Here is a 19,914-nt window from a genome sequence, read left to right as displayed (position 1 = left end):
GCTAGCATCCAGAACTCGTCAATGATGGCTTCATCAATCTTCTTTGGTTCAAGTTGAGAAATGAATGTCATATTTGCAATATGTTTCAGTTGAGCTCTAGTTTGAACCCTCTTAGTCAGGTCTCCCAAAATCTACTTTTGAGGATGATCTCTGATTTCAGCAAATGTTCTTTGAAGATCATCTTCATTAGGTTTAGCTGTGTTATCTAAGAAAAAAATTGTACTTTCAAGATCATCATTGTTAGTCTATTTATGAACAGATTGATCAATAGATTCACAAAAACTGACATGCATAGATTCTTCAATAGTATTTGTACTCTTATTAAAAACTTTGTATGCTTTACTACAACTTGAATATCCTAAGAATATGCCTTCAACAGATTTAGCATCAAATTTATCAAGGCTATCTTTTGTGTTAAGGATAAAGCATTTACACCCAAAGACTTTGAAGTAGTCTTTTCTTGGAGTTCTGGCATAGAATAGTTCATAGGGAGTTTTATTCAATAAGGGCCTGATAAGAACTCTATCTGAGATATAGCATGCAGTGTTAACAACTTCAACCCAAAAATATTTAGCAAGATTATTATGTTGGAGCATAGTTCTAGCAGATTCTTGAAGGGTTCTATTCTTTCTACTACACCATTTTGAGGTGCAGCTCTAGGAAAGGCAAAGTTATGAGAGATACCATGCAAGTTACAAAAAATTACAAAAAGATCATTATCAAATTCTCCTTCATGGTCACTACGAATTTTGATAATTGTAGAAGATTTTTCATTTTGTAACTTTTTACATAAAATTTCAAATTCACAAAACGTATCATTTTTATTTTTCAAAAATATTACCCAAGTAAATCTTGAGTAATCATCTACAATGACAAAAGCATATTTATTATGATTAAGACTAGCTACCCTAGAAGGACCAAAAAGATCCAAGTGGAGAAGCTCTAAACGTCTTTTACTTGTCACAATATTTTTTTATTTGAAAGATGATTTTGACAATTTTCCTAATTGACAAGCATCACAAAAATAGTTCTTTTTAAATGAAATTTTAGGTAACCCACGTACCAAGTTGTTCTTAGCTAGTTTAGACATATATTTAGAGTTAACATGTCTCATTCTCATATGCCATAAATTTTGAGTCATTATTAGCTATAAGACAGTGTTCAGTAATATTCTCTAGCTATAATTCATATATATTATTTTTTCTTATACCTTTTAAAATAATATTTTTGTTGGTATCTTCTATGAGGCATGCATCATGTTTGAAGCTAACATTTTAACATGTGTCACACATTTGACTGATGCTTAAGAGATTGTGTTTTAAACCTTTAACAAGGAGAACATCTTTGATAAGAGGTTTTTCGATATTACCAATATTGCCAATACCAATTATCAAACCTTTGTTGTTGTCTCCAAAGGTGACGGTTCCTCCTTCTTTATGATGAATAACAACAAAAAGATCTGGATGTCCTGTCATATGTTTTGAACATCCATTGTCTAATATCCATTTGTTCTTCTTCTTTAGAGCCTGCAAAAGATCAAGTAAAACTTCTTTTTGGTACCCGATCGGGTCCCTTTTTGTTAGACTTTGAAACCCATATCCATTTTGATTTAGGTTTGTCTACATATTTAGAGGAGTACAAGGTATTAAAATTGAAGTTGTAATACTCCTGTTTAGGCTCAGTAGAATCTTTGACAAATGTATTTTGATTCATACAAGAAGATTTATTTAGATGAGAGTAACCAATACCATTCTTGTAAAAAGAGAATTTTTGAGAGGATGGGAGTTTGTCCAGGTTTTCTTTCCCTTTGGTAAACTTGAAAACTGTTTTCATAAGGTTTTCAGTTTTGCTTTTTAGTTCTGAAATTTCTACTTGAAGATTTTTCGTCTTGGAACTAGTAGTACTGATTTCAGAATTAAGAATAAAATTTTCCTTTTTCAACTCAGAATTTTCAATGCTGAGTTTTTCATTTTTCTAAAAAAGCTCTAAATTTTTGGATTTTAAAATTTTGTTTTTGAGAATCATTTTCCTAGATTCTTCAAAGAGTTCTTAAAAAGCATTTAGAAATTCATCAAAAGAAAAATCAGAAGATTCACTTACAGAGCTTTCTTCTGCCATGAAACACATATTTGCAGTTTCGGCTTCATCGTCACTTGACTCTTCACTGGTAGATGGTTCTGAATCATCTCATTGAGCATGTAGAGCCTTCTTCTTAAATAACCTTTTCTTTGGTTCCTCGATTTTGGATTTTCTTTTTAGAAGAGGACAGTCACGTCTCATGTGACCTGGCTTATTACATTGATAGCACATGGTATCTTCCTTAGAATCTTGCTTTTCCTTGTGCTTATTTGATAGCTTGTTCTTTCTCATGAAGCGCTGAAACTTTTGAGTAAGCAGCGCAATTTCATATTCCTTTTCTGAGTCCTCATTCTCAGAAATGGCTGGGAAGGCTAGATTTTTCTTTGTAGGTTGTTCTTCTTCCATTCTTTCCTTCATATGAACTTAATAGGCCATAAGATTGTCTATTAAGTGATTCAGAGTTAGCTTGGATAAATCTTGAGCTTCTTTAATAGCTGTGGTTTTTTTCTCTCAATCAGTTGTAAGTGATCTCAAGATCTTCTTCACCTTATCGGTCTGGGAATAGGTTTCTCCCAGAGATTTAAGGTCGTTGGTGATGTTGGTGAATCTGGTAACATCTCTGTGATGGGCTCATCTTTATTCATTTTGAATAGCTCATATTTTTTAACCAAAGATGAGATCTTAGTTTTTTTTACTATGTTAGTTCCTTCATGAATAACCTCCAGAGAGTGCCAAATATCATATGCAGATTCACAAACTGATATTCTGTTAAATTTATTTTGATCAATGGCGCAATACAAAGCATTCATAGCCTTTGCATTTAGATTGGCCAACTTTTTTTCTTCATCAGACCATAAGCTATAGTTTGAAGATGGAGATGTGTATAGACATTCAACAATTTTCCATACAGCAAAGTCTATAGATTTTAGGAATATGGTCATCCTGCATTTTCAATATCCGTAGTTGGTGCCATTGAAGAAAGGAGGGCGAGATGTGTGTTGACCTTCGATGTCACGAGCATAAGATGTTGATGCCATTTGTGCTGGAAGACTTGTTATGTCGAAACCATCAAAACCTGCTCTGATACCAAATGAAATTCCACTAGAGGGGGGTGAATAGTGAAATATGATATAGATTGATAAAATAAAATTAAAGACAATAAGGCACAACACAATAAACACAAGATTTATACTGGTTCGGTCGAGTTACTAACCTACATCCAGTCCCCAAGTAAAACGCTTGAGCCTTTCACTATAAAATCTGTGTTACGGGATAAATAGTACAACACCCTCTTCCTCAGAGGTCTACTTCTCTCAACAGAGAAGGGAAACACCATCTTTCACAGAGGTCTACTTCTCTTAATAGAGAAGGGAAACATCATCTTTCACAGAGGTCTACTTCTCTCAACAGAGAAGGGAAACACCCTCTTTCACAGAGGTCTACTTCTCTCAACAGAGAAGGGATACAGAAGATAACAGAAAGTTACAATACTTTCCTAAAGAACCTTCAGAATGATATGAATGCACGTATGAAGATTCTCAGAATGTTCTTTCTTTGAAAAATCGATAGAATAATCTCTCAGAGGAACAGAATGTTCTTTTCTTTTCACACACAGTTGATTCTTTTGTCAAAGAGCTTTTCTTGTTTTGTTTTTTTTCTCTTTCTTTTCTCTTTCTTTTTCTAAGCTCTTTTTCATAATATCGAATAGGAGTTTTTCTCTTTGAAAGCTCACATGTGTCTTGTAAAATACTATTTTGTTTGTATATATATAGTCTTAAGAAAATAGTCGTTGCTTTTTTAAATGATTGTCCTTTTGAGATGTGAGGTGTCAAGTCATCTCAAAAATAATTTTGTGTGAAATGATATGTGTACTATATTGCTTTTTCAAAAAGTCGTCATTCATAAATTAACTATTTGAGGTACACTATATGTTGTTGTAATTTAAAAATGATATTTAATTTGTAATGAGTCTTTTCTCAAAATAAATGCTTTGTAGTACATTGAACGTTGAAGTGTAATTTTTGTCTTTATTCAATTTAATAATTTGTAGTATATTAATAGTTTTCTTACAAATCATCACTTCTTTGGTTAAATGTATGTAAGTACAATAAATGTTTGTTAAGTACTTTATTTATAAATGGTCATTTCTCAAATGCTTTTTGAGGTGGCATTTAATGTTTACAGAAAGAATGGCTTTAAGTGTAAGTCGACATTCTTGAGTGTATATTAAATAAATAAAAGATCTTTTCCAAACTTAATTGTCTTGTTTAAACAATAAGTAATTTTGTATATAAAACAATATTTGTCAATTCAAGATAAACGATTGTGTATTATGAGTTAATTCATTTTGTCTTTTTCTTTCATACTTGAAATCATTAGCTTTTATATCTTTTCAAGTTGTCTTTTTCATAAATGCATGTTAGAAGGTATAATTAATGCTTTTGAAATCATGAGCTATTATATCTTGTCAAAATGTCTTTTTCATAAATGCTTGTAAGAAAGTACAATTATTTGTTTCAAAAAAAGTGTTTTTGAAATATCGTATCCTTTTATGAAAGCTTTGCTTTTTGTAAATAGATGGCTTGTATGATATTTAAAACATATAATGTAATATGAAATATGCAATATGCATGCTTCTGAAGGTTCTGTTACATATAACTCTAAAGAAGAAAAAAGTCTTCATCTTGAAGTAACCGATCTTCTTGGATAATCTTTATGAATGTATGGCCCATCAAGTTTTTTCTTCAAAGTAGTATGATTGCATCAAATAGTTGTACTTGATCAGGTTGTCTCCATTCTTCTTAGGTGAAATAACCTTGCATTAAATACTCATTAAATGCATGACAAATCATATCTAGTCATAATATAACATATTCATAAAGGTATATCATATTTATCATATCATATTAAAGCATATCATATATTTATCACGTATGACAGCATATCATATTATGTATCATCAAAACATAGTTTCTCAACAGGAAATAATTTGATTAAAAAAAATCTAAATTTGTTTTATGAAATCCGAATTGAGCAAAAAACAGATCCAGATTGAATTTTGAGAATTTTTGCAAAAATACTGATTTTGGTTTTTGAAATTCAAAGATTATTTTTGAAATTGAGGATAAAAATTGGATTACGATTTTGAATTTGAAATCCCCAAATTGATTTTGAATAAAAATTGGATTTTGACTTTGAATTTAAAATCCCCAAATTGATTTTGAATAAAAATTATATTTTGAAATTGAATCTAGATCCATTTTGATATTTTGAAATCCAAATTGAATTATGAACTGGATCCAAGGTATTTTTCAAAGGATTTTTGCAAAATGATGGATTTGAATTCAAAATTCGATAATTGATTTTGAAATTTAGAATAAAAATTGAATTTTGAAAATGATCTAGATCCGAAGTTTTGAGAAAGATAGGATCTGGATCTCGATCTGAATGAAAATTTGGATCAAAATGGGAATCGAATCCAAAAATATGAATTTCTAAAGAATTAAAAATGGAAAAACCCCAAATTCATAATAAGATTTGGGATTTGGGATTTGGGATTTTGGATTTAGATCTTAGATCCAGCTTAGAGAATGGAATTGAATATTGGATCTGGATCAAAACCCTAAGAAGTGAAATTGAATCTCAGATGTTAGATGAACCTGAGTTCAGAAATTGAATCAATTGACCTTCTAAATGGATCAGAAGATGGATCCAGACTGAAATGATTAATTGGATCATGTATATTCGATGGGATATTCCAGGTTGAATGAATGAATTGGAGTTTGGATATGGATCATAGAATGAATCAAATGAGAAATCCAGGTCCAAGATAAATTTCAGACACCAGATCCAACATTGGATCCACAATCTGAGCTGAAATGGATTGAATTTCAGATATTGATAAAATATAAGATGAAAGAATTGATCTGAGTTTGAATTTGGGGCTTGCCCCAGTTCAAGAATTCTTGGAAACAGTTTCCCGGGTAGCCCTACAGGGGCAGAAACACGATACTAGACTGGGTTAAACTAATTTGAAGTAGACTGGATTAGAATAGACTAAATCTGAAGCCAATTATACTCAGATAAACTAAATTCAGAGTTAAAACACTAGCTTAATCAGCTAAGGCTAGCTCAATTTGGACTGAATTAAGCTTAGATGAGCTGAAATGCAGGTTTGAGTGTGTAAAAAGTGACTTTGAACTGGAATTGGATCATTCAAACTCTTGATGAACTCATATTAGACTATTGGGGATAGGATCTACTAAATTTGACTGACTCGGGGACAATCTAGCTAAAATTCGAGCAAAAATGAGCTCATTTCGCCTGAGATAAGTAAATTTATCCAGAATGGGCTGAGAGTGCTTATCGTGTGCTCAAAAAGCTAGAAATGACTAACATTCTAACTCTTCTGAACTTAGCATGAACTTGGTTAAGTCTGACAAACGAAGGGCTAAGGGTGACTCAGGGGTAAAATGGTAATTTTATTGATAAAATGGGATAAACTGACCTCTACACTGAGATAAACCTAGGGGTGAGACTCGACACTGCTCTGCAAGGGATTGGCATCTGTGAAACGAAGATGTCGGGAATGGTTTTTAAAAAATTTGGGGTGTTCATAAAATGCCATACGCCAACATGTGCCAATTTAATAAGCATCTTATAGAGGCAAATGCAAACCTGTTATGATTGTAAACTTGTCTTTCTACTTGTGATTGTGCTACACCAATATATGCACATCTGCCAGGAAAGTTAGGTCTAAAAAAAACTCACTTTATGTATACATATGTATAGCATCAATAATTCACTATAGTACACATACCCCGAGTGGGTCGAAAACTCACAAATATGAACATACATTGGTTATAGTAGAACACACCGCAATGTACATGGTTACTAGCCTCATGAAATTTTGATGATCTTCTTATGAAAAGAATGTATGTGAATATGGAAAATAAAAGAGATATCAATGATGAAATCATGTTGTACATGGTTTTATGTGTGGTTGACGTATATATGTTGTGACCAATGTTCAATGCATGAATTGCATATTTTTTTATGCATATTTTGTTATAATTGCATAATTAAGAAAAACTACAGGAGCATGATAGTATAAGATTGAAACTGAGCATGCAGAACCCTTGTGGTGCCATAGGGGTACTTATGATGCAAATTGATTCACACTTTAAATTGAGTTGTGGTTGCATGCAAATGTTTTGTGTCAGTTGATATATGCTTGTTCTGCAAAGATTTTCTTAATAAAGGACAATTGTCATGCCATGATCATGTGAAAGCTCAAAACCAAACTTTCGGTCTCACGCGACCATTGTAGTGCCATACGAGCACTTACGAAAAAGTTTTACTTGAGGCATGCCCTATGAGTGCATGATCAATGGGGTACGAAATATACACCCTAGCTTAGAAATGAAATTTTTAAAATATTGTAAGTATAAATACTCGGCTCAGAGTTGAGCGAAAATTTCTGAGAAAATATTGTTGGTGCCTATTGGGCATTCGATGGGTAATGTGCATACACTGAGATCACCCCGAGTGTGGGTTGGGATTTTTGGAAATACCTTGTGGTGCAATGACTAGCACACAAAAATAAACAAGAATGAAAAATATGCACACATAACCTAACTGTGGGATATTGGGTATACCTGACAACGGTATATGTTACTGGTTTCTCAGGGTTCTGGGTATACCTGAAAGATGGTGTATGTTACTGAACCCATGGTATACCTTAGAGAGGATAGGTGGTACATGCTTCGTGGGACAATTGTATTTTTGTGAGAGCTAGACATCTCACCCAGTCCTCGGAGTTAGGGGGCCAGGACTACCAATGCATCCTAGGTGGTAGATTCAAGTCTTTTGCAGAAGTTACAGGGTGCATCCTAATTCTAGTTATAGCCACTGAGGAGTACTTTCTCGATCGTGAACCATCTCCTTTGGGCCTCTGTAGTGCTAGTCACACGGGGTATTAATTGAAAAAGCATAACAAACCCCTGTGTGGTCTTGGTCTGCTACGATGTTGAATGCCTATGCGTACCCACATGATAATTAACAAGAGAAACATAAAGTCAGAATACATTTGAGAGTCTTCAAGTATACATACAATGCTTGTTGTTGCATTTGTTATAATATGACTGTGATTCATTCATGTGATGCATAGCTTAGTAATGCTTTTCTTTATATTCAAAATTATTATAACATAAATATGATTCATTCATATGATATGCCACTCATTAATATTTTTCCTTTATGTATTAAACCGTGAAATGTTTGTATTGGATGAACTGTGCATTCAGAACTTGTTGGAATGTTTGGCATTTCTTATATCAATGTGTTTCACATATACTTGTACACATGACACTGATTACATTCATATTGATATTATGCTTCTTACTCATACAGGGTGTAGTCTGACCCCATCTGAATTATTATTTTTCAAGAAACAGATAAAGATATCGGGGCAATTACGGTCGTGCCTGCAGATAGTGCCATGAGACCATATCTTCTGTGGATGTCATGAGGAACTCTGACATTAGATTTATTAATTGTATTATATATGACTTGTAATATTTCAAGACAAAGCTTAAATTCGCCTAATGTTATTGAGGTTGTGTTATCACCTATAACCCACCCAAATTATTTGACCAGGTGATTAATAAAATATTTTTGCTGTAATTTAAAAAAAAAATTATTCCAAATTTTTTGAGTTAAATATTTGGGGCGTTACACTACTTCTCTTTTGACCTCCCTATAACACAAAATAGTATATTATTCGTATCAAATCATAATTAGTCTCATTTGTACTTCTACACATCATTGTACCTGGTAATCGCTATATATAATAATTATTGTACAGTAGCTATCACTGTAATCGTATATACAATTATCGATATCAAAATAATCGCTATACGTATTAATCGCTATTACGGTAATCATTATACATAGGTCTTTATAATAGCTATACATAGTAATCGCTATCACAGTAATCGCTATACATAGTAATCACTATTACAGTAAATCGTTACGTAATCGCTATACGTACTAATCGCTATTACGGTAATCGCTATACATAGGTCACAGTAATCGCTATATATAGTAATCTCTACCACAGTAATCACTATCACAGTAATCGCTATATATAATAATACTTATCACAGTAAATCATGACAGACAAGAGCAATTTACGTACCTTTGTCACACTTTTCTCCTCTTAATCTCCTCCCTCCTCTGCCTTTCTTGTTGCTACATCATTCGCTCCTCCTCCTCTGCTTTTCTTGTTGCTTATTTGCTCTGTCGCCTCCCTCCTCTACTTTTCTACTTCTTCCTTCCTTCACTTCTTCACCTTCCTCCTCTACTTTTCTACTTTTTTCTTCCTTTTTTTTCCTTCTCTTCCTCCTCTTGCTTTTCCTTTCCCTTTTCTTCTCTTTCTTCTCCTACTTTTTTCTATTCCTTTCCTTCTCTTCCTCCTCCTGCATCTTCCTTTCCCTTTCCTTATCTTCTTTGTCCTCCTTCTCCTTCATTTGCCTTTCCTTCTCTTCCTTCTCCTCTTTCTCATTTCTTTGCTTTTCATTCTCTTCCTTGTCCTCCTTCTCCTTCCTTTGCCTTTCGTTCTCTTCCTCATCCTTCTTCTTCTTCCTTTGACTTTCCTTCTCTTCCTCATCCCGATGCTTCTTTCTTTGCATTTCCTCTTCAATCTTCATCATTTGTCTTTTCTTCGCTTCCTCCTCCTTCTTTAATTGCCTTTTCTTCTCTTCCTCCTTTTTATTCTTCCTTTGTCTTTCCCTCTCCTCCCCATCCTCCTCCTCCTCTTCCTCCTCCTCCTCCTTCTTCTTCTTTATTTGCCTTTCTTTCTTTTCCTCATTTTCCTTATTCTTCCTTTGCCTTTCCCTCTCCTCCTCCTCCTCCTTCTTCATTTGCCTTTTCTATCTTTGCTTTTTATTCTCCTCCTCCTTCTTCGTTTGTTTTTTCTTCTCTTTGTCATCCTTCTTCTTTAGTTTTTCCTCATCATTCTTCTTTTGCTCTTCATCTTTAATATCTGATGGATCAAGCTCTGCATTATAAAATTCCAATGCTTTGTCCTTGTCTTTATCATTCTCAATCTTCATTGTATTTTGGTATGTTTCATAACGCTCATATATATCGGACTGGCGGATAATTTCTCAAGCAGTCATCCCCTCGAACGGTGGGGGCTTTCTTGTTTTATGAATTTTAGTCATTGCTAACCTGCACAACACATAAAAGCAAGAAACATCATTATATATTACAACCACCTCCCCAAGTATATATTATTACAAATTATTATATTCGTTACATAATCACCAATATTACAAATCGTCACAATATTTGGCTTCATAAGTAAACATTTTTGTAAGATTTAGCAAACTTAAGTACAAATCGAGATAACTTCATAAATACACATTGCTACTGCATCAAACGTATAAATTATTACTACTTCAAACTTACAAATCGCTACTGACTTAAATATATAAATCGTTCATGCTTCAAACGTACAAATCATTGTAGAAATTGCATCCTTCATAAGTACATATCGTTGTAACTTTGGGCTTCATAAGTAAACATCGTTGTATGATTTAGCAAACTTAAGTACAAATTATGATAACTTCATAAATCATAAATACACATCGCTATTGCTTCAAACATATAAATTGTTGTTGCATTGAACATACAAATCGCTACTATATTAAATGTATAAATCATTATTGCATTCAAACATTCAAATTGTTGTAGAAATTTAGCCTTTATAAGTACATATCGCTGTAATGTTTGGCCTTCATAAGAATAAATCATAATAACTGTTTTTTTATGCCGAGAAGGTAAATAGGTCCAAATTGATTTGTTTTAGTATGAAAATAGGTGTTATTTAGCATGAATAATATAGCCAGTTATAAGATTTAGCATTCAAATTTACAAATCGATTTATTTATATAACAAAACCTTACACGAAACTCACTGAAACTACAGGAGCTTTGGTAATCCGACAGTAGAGGCGAAACACCCAGAAGGTAGATGCAATCGATGGTGGAAACGATGCTCCCACTGCGCAGACGACTATAAAGGGTGTTCCGGCGGCAGTAGACGACAACAAAGGGTGCGTCGTCAAAGAGAGATCATGTTACAGCAGATGGTGCGTCGTCAAAGGGTGATCCGACGAGTTTATTGCTTAGGGCAAAAATGAAACGTTTGGACTTTGAAAAGTTAAGATCATCCTCCCTTTTCTGAATGGAGGACATTTTTGTCTTTTTCTTGAATCATCGTTTCATGACGGGAAAAGGTACTTAAGTCTTTGCAACCGCACCGAACACCAACACACACGGGGATACAAGCCCCTCGTGCTTATATACGTGGTGCTCATTCAGACTCCCAAACATGCACCTATGTGTTCGGGGGGCATATAACCTGCTTCGGTCCAAGAAAGTGAACTGGCTTGCACGCAGCAGACAAGCATAGGCAGCCACAACCGTTTGAAACTTGGGAGGTCCAGCTTCGAAAGGTATTCGTGAGGGAGTTGACTGTCATGTGGTTGAATTCCAACGATTGGCATCAATGCAGCCCCCCAGCCCTTCGTTCAATATTTTCTGTTTTTTCACCTTTGAACAACCATAGTCAAAGGCGTCTTCCTGCAACACCATTCCACCAGATAAGCCCCGGTTCTTCAGCCTTAGCGAGGATATCTTTTGAGCAATCAAAATTGTTCATAGCATGAGTTGCAGTCCCATTCCTGACCATGTCCGCAAACGATGTGTTTGAGTACATCTTCTGAGCTGAGAGATGAATGGTGATTTGCCCATTCACCATAGACACTCGCCGTCGATAGGGGTGTGTCTTAATATCGGACATTGAATAGTGTGTCCACATTCTTCTTCTTCTCGTTCTTCTTCATCTTCCCCTTTTCCTCCTCCAGAAACACAACCTCTGAGTCTGGATTTGTTTTTGTTTCATATTTGTAGTTAAAACAACTTATAGATACTTTTTGCTTCCATTCCATCCATAAGGACAAGATGTGCTATATATACATTTCTCATTCCCTCCCGTTCTGCCCCATAGTTTTGAAGTCTTTTAAGACAGATTTGAACAGTTAGATGCGAAGCAGGTTATATGTCCCCCCCCCCCCCCGAATAGGGCATCTCATGCTCGGGGGTCCCAAAAAGCACCATGTATTTAAGCTTGTGCATCTCGTATCCCCATGTTTGTCAGCATTAATTAGCATTGGAGTTTGATGTAATTGCAAAGACTTAAGTACCCTCTCCTCCATTGGTGCCAAAAAAAATATCGATTCTAGAAAAAGAGTGATTGTAAAGACTTAAGTGCCCCGAAGATGATTATTTAAGACCCAGTCTCTGCACTGCAAGATTATCCGAGAAAGAAATCTCTTCTGGAGGAGGCCATGAACATCAACCCTCTCACTCTCTCTCTCCCTTCTCTTTCTGCTTTTGTGCACATCCAGTAGAAGATCCTACATTGCTCCAACAAGCACCGACTGACCTGCACATTGACTGTTGTGGAGCCTGATTCAGAGTTTTTACCCTTACAGGAGGAGGGTTTGGGGGCTCCTCTCAGCGTGGGTAGCATCATTCAACTAAATGAGTTGTAGATCCTGATTCAGAGTTTTTACCCTTACAGAAGAGAGGTCTGGGGGCTCCTCCCAGCGTGGGTAGCATCATTCAACTTGAAGAGTTGTGGAGTTTGATTCAGAGTTTTTACCCTTACAGAAGGGGGTATGAGGGTTCCTCTCAGCGTGGGTAGCATCATTCAACTTGTTGAGTTGTGGAGCTTGATTTAGAGTTTTTACCCTTATAGGAGGAGGGTTTGGGGGCTCCTCCCAGTGTGGATAGCATCGTTCAACGGAGCCTGATTCAGAGTTTTTGCCCTTACAGGAGGGGGGTTTGGGGGCTCCTCCCAGCGTGGGTATCATCGTTCAACTTGATTCGTTGTGGAGCCTGATTTAGAGTTTTGCCCTTACATGAGGGGGGTCCGGGGGCTCCCCCCGGCACGGGTCCTGGGTGTCGTGGTCAAAAAATGCACAGGGTGTCGTGGTGAGAAAGACATATGTTTTTTCCAAGCAAGGTTGGAAGAAATCAATGGAAAATCCAACAAGGATCATGCCAGAATCAAGATGTGAATGTCAAGCGAGAATGGTGTTGTGCAACTCAAATAACACAAAATAATAATGGTCTGGTTTTTAGTTAAAATGGGGAATGAAATGACAATAGAAATCGCTAAAAATTTACAGGAATAAACTAGACTCAATAACGAAGACACCACTTTTTACGGATTTGGAATATGACCTCCAGTTAGGGAGATATGGCCCTGACAAGTTGGTCCTAATTCGGGTAGCGATTTGCTTACTAAATAACACTACAAATCGCTATAGTGATTTACGGAAGACACTACAAATCGCTATAGTGAGATCCAACAACACTATAAATCGTTGTGGGGCTCGTTGGAGACCCAAAACCACTATAAATTGTTATAGTGATTTGCGAACGACACTACAAATCGCTGTTGAAAAGTTGGATAACACTATAAATCGTTGTGGGGCTCGTTGGAGACCCAAAAATACTACAAATCATTGTAAGAAAGCCCGATAATACTACAAATCATTGTTGGAAGGCCCCAAAAAAATTTGGTCCGGAGGGCGCTGCCCCCCCTGGACCCCCGCTCGCTGACCGCACAGCGGGATCCGTGCCGGGGGGAAGCCCCCGGACCCCCCTTCTGTAAGGGCAAAAACTATTAATCAGGCTCCACAACTCATCAAGTTGAACGATGCTACAGTCAGTGTGCAGGTCAGTCGGTGTTTGATGGAGCAATGTATGATCGTCTGTTGGATGTGCGCAGAAGTAGAGAGAGAAGGGAGAGAGTGTGAGAGGGTTGATGTTCATGGCCTTCTCAGGGGGAACTCTTTGCCTCTCTTGATTTCTTCTCTAGAGAGAGAGAGGGTTTTACAGTGTTTTACGTAGAAGGAAGAAGAAGATGATGATGAAAAGTTCAAACGGACATTTTTGATGGCTCAGGTTTGTTTCGTCGGATGACCATCGGATCACCGGCTCACCATCGGATCGTCGGCTCACCATCGTTTCGCCGGATCACCATCGACGAAACGATTAAGGTTCTTTTAGCTGTGTAGACTTTGAAGAGTCAACATCATCCTCGACTTTCTAGATGGAGGACTTGTTTGTCCTTTTTTTGAACTGTTTGTTTTTTCTTTTTTGAATGAAGGGCATTTTTGTTATTTTCTCAAACCATCGCTTTATGAGAAGAATAGCAAGAAAGGGTACTAAGTCTTTGCAACCACACCAGACTTCAATGCTAAGTGATGTCAACATACACGGGAATACGAGCCCCATGTGCTTGTATACGTGGTGCTCATTCAAACCCCCGAACACAGACGTGGGATTCAGTGAATCATCGGGGGAGAACATACACCACCCTCCCTAGTAAGAATACGAGCCCCCTGTTTAGCATGCTCAATTTAGTAGGAATCGATATATAGTGAGAGAGAGAGAGAGAGAGTATTAGCTACTCGTACGTCTCTGCACTAATGGACACAACCCATTTTCTTCACACAAACTTTAGATTTTGTTATATAAGTAGTTTTTTTCAAGGCTTTAAATTGCAACGATCCTCAATGCATCAAAATTTCATGATTGTTAAAAACATGTTTTTACGCCAAAACCACTTGATCCAAATTGCATTTCCTAGTAAGCAGACCATGTCATCTATGGGTCAAATTAGGCAATAATTTATTTTATATAGAGAGAGAGAAAGACAAGGGAGTACGTGACTACTGCAAGCATGGGTTTTCAGGGTTTTTTTTTTGCGAGTCTGACCTTGTAGATATGTTCAGCATAGTTGATTTGCTAGAAAACAACATTTGGATCGTGTTTTTTTGATAAAAAAATATGAAAATTTAAACTTGAATATTTTTTAAAATTTTAGTTCAACGATTTTTAAACCTTGTAAAAACGGAATAGAATGATCTAAGAATCCATTTATATAAAATCAAGTATCTAGAATACCACTGTATGGTTATATTTGACAAAAAACATGAAAAAAAATGTCATTTAGAAGCTTGGCAATAGGCAGGATTGAAGTAGGCAACTACACCCTAGAACGGCGAGTAGGTGCCTACCAAAAATTAGGGGTATCATAAATGATTGAGTGTTTCACAAATCTGACCTCATAGATGTGTTCATGTAAACACCCCAAATTTTTCACATCCATTCTCAAACAACCCTCCTCGTGCAGTGCCAACCCTGTCAGGTCAGTGTAGGAGTCAAACCCTGAGTCAGTTTCAGAAAATCATCATTTTACCCATTTTCATTAGGAAAATTACCATTTTACCCCTAGGTCATCCCGGACCCCAGTCAGTCGGAGTCAACTAAGCTCATTGGTCAGTTCAAGACAGTTAGAATATCAGTCATCTTAAGCTCATCTGAGCTCATAATGAATAAACCATTTTCATTTCTAACCATTCATGCTAGAATGGGATCATTTCTTTATAAATGAGCTCATTTCTCACTCAAATCCAAACCAATTGTCTTCGAGTCAGTCATTCCCAGTCAGTCATATTCCCCAGAGTCTAACTTGAGCTCACTAGGAGTTCAAGCGCTCCAATTTCAGTTCAAAACCATTTCTAAGTGTCGAGGAGCCCATTTCAGTCCATTTCAGCTCTTTTAGCTGAAATTGAGCCGAGTTTAGTCAGTTGAGCTAGTGTTTGAGCCTCGATTTTAGTTCACCTCAGTATTACTGACCTTTGTTTCAGCTCAAACCCAGTTCAGGTTCGTAATTCACTTCATTCTAATGATCATTCCATACCATTTCTCTAAAAATGACAGCTTTTCTTGAAAATTCAGTTGGAAAGGTCAGTTGAGTCAGTGTCTGGTGGGTTCAGTTGAGTTCTGAAACTCTAAAACCCAGCTCAATCTAGCTCATATCAGTTCAATCCAGCTCGAACCCCAATTTTCAGTGTCACTCTGACCCAGTAGAGTCCCGAAAACCATTTCTTGAGCTATTTTGCAAATTTTATCAATTTTAATGCTTTTTAAACTGGTACAGCTGCCCATCGGGGTCTAACATCTAAAATTCTCCATTCAGGGTCTGCATTTCGCATGCCATTTCTCATCATTTCATATCATTTCTTAGCATTTCATAACATTTCATTTCATTTTCGAAGTCCAGAACTCCAGTTTTATAAAATTCAATCCAGATTGAGTTTTAAAAGTTTTCAGAAATCAATTTCAAACCTCGGGTTTCCAAAATTGACATTTTCACCCCGAGAGTCTAAATTTGGAAATATTTTCTCAAGAAAAATAATCTGGATTTCTTTCAAAATCAAATTTTCAAATTTTACACTGGATTTGCTTCGCAATGAGCTATTGAACTTCAAAATCTGAGCTCGTTTAAAAAACTGCCAAAAATAGCTCGTTTCATTTTAAAAATATTTTTTTTCTTGAGAAAAACAATCTGGATTTATTTCAAACACAACTTTTTGAATTCTACACTGGATTTGCTTCGCAACGGGGTATTGAACTTCAAAATCCGAGCTCGTTTCAAAAACTGCCAAAAATAGCTCGTTTCGATTGAAAATATTTTCTCGAGAAAAACAATCTAGATTTCTTTCAAAATTAAATTTTCAAATTCTACACTGGATTGGCTTCGCAACGAGGTATTGAACTTCAAAATCCGAGCTCATTTCAAAAACTGCCAAAAATAGCTCGTTTCGTCTGAAATTTTTTTGAAAAGACTATTTTACCCCTCCAATCGTCAAAATGAGTTTCAAAAGTGGAATTTGGACCCGCTCTGAGATGGCCCATTCATTTGCATTTTCTTGTTTTAATTTATAAGAAAAGAAAAAAAATAGCTTTTTCTTTATTTTTTTGGTTTATTTTATTTTATTTTTTTAATTTTTTTTTAAATTATTTTATTCTTCCTAAGGTAGGCCCCACAAGGGGGTCACCCAAACCTCCAGCCCATTTCCTTTCTTTCTTCCTCCATTTTCTTTTTTTTATATATTTTTTTATTTTTATTTTCTTTTCTTCTTTATTTCTTTTCTTTCTTTTTTTTTTCTTCCTCTTTCTTTCTTTCTTTCTTTCTTTCTTTCTTTCCTCTCCACTTACGTAAGCTTCTTTTCCAGCCCATTCTCTCTTCCTCTTTCCCCCTCCTTTCTTTCTTCCTTTCCTTTTCCTTTTTCCCTTCTTCTTTCCTTTTCCTTCCCTTCCTTCTTTCCCCTTTCTTCCTTACTCCCTTCCTATTTCCTCCAAGGTGATATGGCTGAAGCCATTCACGTAGAGTCAATAATCAAAGCCATTGCACACTATTAGAAACTTGGGGTTTTATGTGATTAAAACCTAAGTTGTAAAAAAAAGAGAAAAACGGCTGCCTATGGACCTCCCATCTCACGCCTATCTCCCATTCTCTCTCATATTCTCTCTCTCTTGGTGTCTTTGACACCCAGCCATCTTCAAGCTTTGCAGCCACCAACAGCAGGAGCCCTCCTCCAGGGTGACCATATCCACCTCCTTGGCAGCTTCAGCCGGCTCCTCCTCCATGCCCAGCAGTTGCTCCACATCCAAGCCGGCGACCACACCTCCATTGCTGCCACAGCTTTTTGTTACAGCCACATCCAGCCGATCCATCAATGGCTCTAGCTCCACCAAGGAACCATACATCTTCCCCAGCTGGTGACCATCCTCTTCAAGTCGCAGCTACAGCCACCATCAACACCTCTACCACCTTGCAGCAACTTCAGTTTCACCAACCTCCAGCCAGCCGACTCACCTTGGCAGCCATCACCATAGCAGCCCTCTAGCATCCATCTCCAGCCACCGGTGCGAACTTCTCCATCGCTCCAGCCCATCAGCCGGTACAAAGTAAAACCTCTTTTCTTATTTTGCGAATCCAGAATCCAACTCAAAATCGGATTCATATGGCTGAAAAGCCATTGTTTATATGATCTAGAGGGGTGAAAATCAAAGTTTTTCACATCAAGGCTAGACGATGTGAGGTGATCCGTCCGAATGAATGGATTGGATCCCTCTCGTCAATAGCCAATATCAAATCACCTTCATACATCCCTGTTTTTCTGTTTTAAGCATTATATTCATGTAGGTTGTGCGTTTTAGGTATTTTTTTTTTTTGTTTGATTAATTTACGTTTTATAGATGGATTTGTTAGCTTTGTTAATGTTAGCAAAGAGATCTATAGGCTTTGTTAATTCACGTTCAGTCTAGCTATTATTTCATATTTAATTTTTTGTCAATAAATCTTGATAATTTTGTACTAGATGACATTATAAGATCCTGATTTACTGCCAAAAATCTAGTTTGATTTGGATTATTCAAGCCCCTTTTAAAAATCAAATATCAAAACCAATTTCAAACCCTGTGAAAATCTGGAATTCCATTTTAGCAGACTTTAGGGCCCAAGATTACCCCTGTGGGAGATTCGGATTGTCCTACAAAAATCACAGTAGATTCATGATTGAATCTACTAATGATCTGGAAATTTTTAGGTTTTTCCAATTAGTTTTGACCTCTGTAAAAAATTGGATTTCTCAGACCCCTGGAAAAATATTGATTTTCTTTTGTCAGGGTATAGACAGACCTTAATACACCAAGTCCATCCAATCTGTAATCGTCTGCAAAAACTTTCAACATGAAAGTTGTTCCTAACATAATTTTCTGTCATTTCCCAAAATTTGGGAATTTTTGGATTTGTTTCATTATTTTTATTGGATTTTCCCTTTCTCTCTAACAGATTCCAATGTCCAGAAATCTCAGAGATTTAGGTCTCTGATAACAGTATAACATTTTCCAAACCATAGCCTGAATCCCAATTGTGTCAAAAGATAAAATCTTCCTCTGTTTGTCAGGGACATTTTCCCACAATTTCAGCCTTTTTCCCATCTGTCTTTCATTTTTCCCATGTTTTCTACCGAAACCTGTCTGTTTCCCCTAAATCCTAGAGTCGCCGGATTCCGATCTGACTTGTCGGAGTGGCACAGCTCCAACCATAGGTCAAAACCAGAAAGTGTAAAAGGCAAAAATCCTTGCCTTACTGTCCCATGTCACCCCATAAAATTTGGGAAATTTTTATGGAAATTTGATATCCTAAATTCCCTTTAGAATCAACATTTTAGGAAAAAATCACAAAATTTAGGGTTTTTATTTGAATTTCTATGTTTAGAAATACAAAAAAAATAGATTTTCGAGCTCCATTCTGTTTTTAGGGTTATTTTAGGTGTCCATGCCAAATTTGGCTTAATTCCAAGTTCATTTATTCCATGTGTTAGTTTATCTTTAAATTCAGAAGCGAAAATCAGGCGAAAATCAGGTTAAATTTGATATTTTATGATATTTTCGCCATTTTAGGGTTTTATTCATGTAAATAAGCATGTAGAATCATATTAGGGTTAATTTCAATCTCATTTGCATTTCAGATTTTTCAATTTTGCAAAATTTATTTCAGAAAACCCTGGTTTCAAGGCCATAGTCTTGTTATCGGGGGTATTTTGGTCATTTTGACCTAAATTTCGAAATTTTAATTTCTAATTCTCCAAAATTTTATTCATATCATCATATTTCATCATATTATTTTTGATTTATTTCATTTGATTTTCAAATTTCCAAAATTTACAAAAATTCTTTCAGAAAACCCTGATTTCAAGGTCATCAGGGGTATTTTGGTCATTTTGACCCCAATTTCGAATTTTCAAGTTTATTTTCGAAATTTATTCATTATTTATCATGTTTATATCAAAGGGAGTATGAATTTGGGTTTATATCTGAATAATATCCGATAATTTCC

This window comes from Nuphar pumila, chromosome 8, assembly GCF_984573655.1.
Source record: "Nuphar pumila chromosome 8, dmNupPumi1.hap1.1, whole genome shotgun sequence".
Classification (NCBI taxonomy): Eukaryota; Viridiplantae; Streptophyta; class Magnoliopsida; order Nymphaeales; family Nymphaeaceae; genus Nuphar; species Nuphar pumila.
Note: the sequence above shows the minus strand (reverse complement) of the source record.